The sequence below is a fragment of the Heterocephalus glaber genome, unplaced genomic scaffold, assembly GCF_053883595.1.
Source record: "Heterocephalus glaber isolate CG9 unplaced genomic scaffold, H.glaber_assembly_v1.0 deba00001764, whole genome shotgun sequence".
Lineage (NCBI taxonomy): Eukaryota > Metazoa > Chordata > Mammalia > Rodentia > Bathyergidae > Heterocephalus > Heterocephalus glaber.
The window spans coordinates 1369021-1374933 of NW_028258461.1; the positions used below are offsets into that span (position 1 = coordinate 1369021).

At 36.7% G+C, this 5913-nt stretch overlaps 1 non-coding gene across 1 annotated transcript; it reads left to right on the forward strand.

The window, feature by feature from the left end:
• Window positions 1–1290: 1290 nt before the first annotated feature.
• On the forward strand, window positions 1291–1393 carry LOC147821089 (small nucleolar RNA U13). The gene has a single exon (XR_015447682.1). It is a non-coding gene; the product is annotated as a small nucleolar RNA U13 (small nucleolar RNA).
• The last annotated feature ends 4520 nt before the right edge of the window (window positions 1394–5913 follow it).

Consider the following 5913-nt stretch of genomic DNA (forward strand, 5'->3'; position numbering starts at 1 on the left):
GATAGCAACATTCAAGCTTCTAAAAGAATCTAGAATTGAAATGTGTTATGTCCATGTACCAGTTCCCTACAGTGAATGTAGTCATTATATACTGAAACATGCACTAAAAGATAAAATAAGATTCTAAAAGAATCTGACTCCTCCCTTTTTTCTCCTGTTGCAAAGATAATTTATATAGGTTCTCCAACTCCTAATCTCTCTTTTTCATTAGGACTTCCATACCCTACTTTCAGCTATTTCAGCTCCTGTTCTATCTTTGAAATTGTTCTTCTTTCCTCTAGTTTCCTCCCACTCTCATCCATTATCCAAAGCACCAAATGATTTTTCTAAATACAGATTCCACCATGTTACTTCCCTCCTCAAAGCTACATTGCCTTCAGTCTCTGCAGTTTGGCATTGAAGCCCTTTGTAATTCACCTGCAGCCAACCACATCTTTCTCATCCTTGCCTTCCTCCCCTTACAGTCTAGGCTGGAGTTGTACCAGATGCCTCATCACAACCAAAACATGCCATACACTTGCATGGGTCTTTGCTTTTGCAGCTACTCTTTTCTTATCCAACTTTTACAATTCTACTTATCCCTCTAGGTCTAGCTCTAGTGCAAATTTTACTAGGTCTTCCTATCCAGATAGAGATTAGGCGGCCACTTTCATGGTGTTTACAGCTCTGCTTTAGCATTCATTTTATACATGTCTTTATGCGCCATTTGATTGTGAACTTCTTAAGGATTAGAGCTGCAGTTTTGCATAGTGTTTAATAAATGTTTGTTACATGAATGAATGAGTTAATTATTTCCTTCTGCTATGGATATTAGTCAGCAATGAAAATAGTCCTTTTACATTTAGGAAGCTCTCTATTTTCATGTAGTCTAATGAGGCATTGTAAGTTTACCAGAGGTCTAGGAAAAGCAGTGTAATAAATGGGAAAGTATTTTTAAGTAGGAATGTGTGGGCATTAACTTAAACCTTTTAAAGACAGATGTTACACTTCAGAAAACATTATGAATGCACATGTTTTTTTAAAAAAAACAGTTGGTTGCATAGTATACAAGACTAAATTATTTTTTTACTCCTGGGGCCAATAAGGTGATAATTCATATTTCAATATACCCCCTTGCTAGTGTTTACCATGTGAAAAAAACCCCATGAAATTCTTTTATACAGACTTCTCTCTGGTGTCCTCTAAAAAGTGAAATGAAATATATTTTCTTATTAATTGTTCTTGATTTTCATCATTTCATAAGATTTCCAAGTATCTTGCAGTAGCATGGTTTAAAAACTAAATTCCTAGATGCTCTTATGATTCATAAGCATGACGATTAGGTTTTTACATCATCCTTGAGATGTGTATTCCTCAAACCTTATTACAGCACTGGCACATTACCTATCTGATGTGAAAAAACCAACCTCAATTGCTGGTTGCAGGTAAAAATTATTTGTTCAATTTACAGAACTGGAATTTTCTTTATCAAAAATTTAATCCACAGGTTTACTTTAGGGCAATTAGAAACAGCACAATTTTAAAAACAAGCCATAGAATCATGCATTTTTAAATTACATTTGGTTTTAAGACCAATTTTGTCCAATGTAGGTGACAGATTCAAGGAGACTTTGATATAATCACTATTTATAAGAAAAATAGACTTTGATCAAATATCACACATGTTATATTTTTAACAATCCACACATTTTTAAATCTCCCAACTCTAGGGCCCAGGGATGTGGCTTAGTGGTAGAGTACTTGCATAGTATGTGCGAAGCTGTAGGTTCAATCTTCAGCATTGCGAAAAAAAAATTAAATCTCCCAGCTCTAAATATAACCAAAATTAAAGAATTCTTAATTTGTCTATTGAAGAAATTAAGCCAAAGATCTATGTAATTATTTACCAAATCAGCTTCTAAAATTTAGTTTGACAGTCATGACTTGGTTTCATTTTTTGCAGCAATCATGAGTGGAATTCAGGGTTCTTAGGGTTATTAGGAAAAAACCAAAAGTAAATGAAACAGATAATGTTAGAAGTTTTATGAGTCACAAGCTAGCTCTCTACTGTGATTCAGCAGCTTTTGTAGTTGCAGAGAGAGGTTTGCAGATCTGCAGCCATCTGACCAGTCCCAGACCTGGACAGGAAAGGCGTATGGTGGCTGAATGAAGTTGTCCAGAAGTGCAGAACCTCTCCTTTCTCCCAGGCTAGGGCTTCCGGATTATTTGGAGCTATTAGAATTTTGTCAGGTGAAGAAATCAACAGATATGGTGCTGAGTGGTTTTATTTTTATTTTTTTTAGACAAAGTGAATATAAACCTTAAGTATTGAGATGAACATATAATCTGAGCTTACTAAGGCACACCAACACCTAAGCAGCTCTTCAATAACTGACGTATTTTCAGGTCCAGAAAACCAAATACATCAGTCAAAGGCAAAGTTGTCTGTACAACTTGTTCGTTTGCATTCTAAGTAAGACTAACAGTTTGTGGGTCAGATATAAACAGAAGACTGATATGAAGTCCCATGGTCTCAGGGTTCTGAATGCTCTGGGCTTTAAGGACAGTGCTGAGGTTTCACTTCAAGCTCTCTGTATGTGCCTGACAAATGTTTACTAGAAGTGTGTGCATGGGGTCTGGGGAGATTTTGCTTGTATTATGCTAGCATGATGTGACCTTTCTAATTTACTATTTAAGGAGTTTTACTATGAATAACAAGAAAACTTATCCAGGTGCCATTTAATAGAAATCCTCAATTTTTGGAAACAGTTTCATTTGTAATTATGCAATAGAATGTAACAGAAATATTCTGATCCTGGCAGTTAGGATTTCATCATTTCCACCCTTGCTGTAACTTATTATGTCAACTTTTCCAAGTTCCCTTCACCTGAAAATGCTTCTGTTTTTGATGGTCTTCAATGGAGGAAATTCTACTCCTTTCTTTTTAGGGCAGTTCTGATGAGTGAAATCATTATTCTTGTGGCCATAGCTAAGGTGAAAGAGGTGTAAGTGCAGAGGTTTTAAAATTACACGATTTCATATTTATGCCAGAGTTACGGGCTTCCAGGCCGTTTCACTGCTCCCAGTCCAGAGGCAGGGGCTTCCGGGCTGCTGTTCCACTGCTTCCACCTCCACCGCTCCCAGCCCAGAGAAGGTGAGTCGTGTGGGCACCCACAGCGTCCCCCAACCATCAAAATGAGAAGACACATAAACAAGTCTCAAAACAAGACTTCCAGATCACCTGCAGCAACCCCAAAGGGAAACGAGATGGAACACTCTGATACTCAACCACCTGAACCCGCTGAACTGGCAACAAAAGAGGATCTGGAAAAAATGAAATCAGAAATAATTTCTCAGATAACAGCAGAGATTGTGCTCATAGTGCAAGACATGAATGATAAATCTAGAGAAGAGCTGAAAAACATGATGGAATCCCAACATAGGAAATAAATGGAATCCATAAAACAGATGCAAACAGTTTTCCAGAAGATAAAAAACTTCACTGAAAGTCTACACAGGAGAATGAGCCAATGTGAGGACATAATTTCAGATATAGAAGATAAGATTGCAATTAGTGACCAGGAAAAGAAAAATTGCTTCAAAATTGTAAGGGACCACAAGAAATCAATCCAGCAGTTGCTAGACGATGCAAAGAAGAATAACATAAGACTGACTGGAGTCAACAAAGAAACAGGAGACAGTGCAGATGACATAAAAAAAACTGTTCACAGAAGTGATGGCAGAAAACTTCCCAAGCAGGGGAAAAGAACTTGACCTACAGATAAATGAGGCATATAGGACTCCAAATACCCTTGATCAAAAAGAGTCTACACATAGGCATATAATTGTTAAGATTCCAGAAAACCAACAGAAGAACAAAGTTCCACAAGCAATTAGAGAAAAGAAACAAATCACATACAAAGGAAAGCCCATCGGAATCACACCAGACTTCTCAACCCAAACCCTCAAGGCAAGAAGAGTTTGGAGTGACATATTCTAAACTCTAAAGGAAAACAGCCTCCAACAAAGATGGATGTACCCTACAAAACTATCTTTCAAAATTGATGGAGAAATAAGATACTTTCATGACAAAGAGCACCTTAGGAACTTCATCAATACCAAACCAGCACTCCAAAAAATTTTAGATAATATCCTAGGAACAGATAAAGAGGATCACAATCCCAGGAAGCACAGTAGAATGAATCCATAGGGGGCAACAAGAAATTAAATGTAAAGGGGGAGAATCTAACAAAATGAAAAAGTTATGACAAGGGTAAGTCAATATGTATAAGGTATAACCATTAATGTTAATGGTCTCACTTCACCAATCAAAAGAAATAGACTGGCAGAATGGGTCAAGAAGCAAAATCCAGCAATATGCTGCATACAAGAAACACACTTAATTCAAAAAGAAACTCATAGCCTGAAAGTTAAAGGGTGGAAAACAATACTCCATGGGACGGGAACCCGAAAAAAAGCAGGAGTAGCTATCCTCTTTGCTGATCAAGTAGATTTCAAACCAACACTGATTAAGAGAGATGAAGAAGGACACTACATCCTTGTAAAGGGAAGAATCCAAGAGGAAGAGATGATAATCATAAATATCTATGCACCAAACACTAGTGCACCCAACTATATAAAACAAATACTAAAGGACATGAAAAGTCATATATGCACTAATACAATTGTAGTGGGGGACCTCAACACCCCACTGTCACAAATAGATAGATCAACTAGACTAAAAATAAGTAATGAAATACTAGAACTCAATTGAACTCTTAAACAAATGAACTGAACAGATGTTTACAGAGTCTTCCACCCCACAAAATCAGTATACACATTCTTCTCAGCTGCACATGGGTCATTCTCCAAATTAGACCACATACTCACACATAGAACATGTTTAAGTAAGTGCAGAGGAATTGAAGTTATGCCCCATATATTATCAGACCATAGTGCAATGAAATTGGAGATCAATAGCAGAAGAAACTGCAAAATTACATAAACACATGGAAATTGAACAACACACTTCTGAATAACCAATGGGTCAAAGACAAAATTAAAGAAGAAATCAGACAGTTCCTGCAACTAAATGACAATGCCAATACAACATATCAGAATCTATGGGACACAATGAAAGCAATTTTATGAGGGAAATTCATAGCACTGAATACACATATTAGGAAAACAGAGAGAGGCCCATTAAACAACCAGATGCTGAACCTCAAGCTTCTAGAAAAAGAAGAGCAGGACAACCCCAAAGCTCATACAAGGGAAGAAATTATAAAGATCAGAGGAGAAATCAATGCAATGGAGACTAAGAGAACAATACAAAAAAATCAATGAAGCCAAGAGTTGGCTCTTTGAAAGAATAAACAAAATTGACAAACCCTTAGCCAATCTTATCAGAAAAAGGAAAGAAAAGGCCCAAATCCATGCAATTAGGAATTAAAAGGATGAGATTACAACAGACACAGCAGAAATCCAGAGGATCATCAATACCTACTTGGAGAACCTATAAGCCAATAAGATGGAAAACACAGAAGAAATGGACAGATTCCTAGATATGTATGAATTACCAAAGTTGCAAGAAGAACACCTAAAAATTCTAAACAACCCAATATCAACCAATGAAATTGAAAACATAATAAAAAACTTACCAACTAAGAAAAGCCTGGGTCCTGTTGGCTTCACTGCTGAATTCTACAAGACATTTAGAGAGGAACTACTGCCACTACTGTTTAAACTCTTCAATGAAATTGAAAGGGAAGCAATACTCCCAAATTCATTCCTGGAAGCAAGCATCACCTTGATCCCCAAAGCACAGAAAGACCCAACTGAAAAGGAGAACTATAGGCCAATCTCACTAATGAACATAGATGCAAAAATCCTTAATAAGATACTGGCAAATAGAATGCAGAAGATCATCAAGAA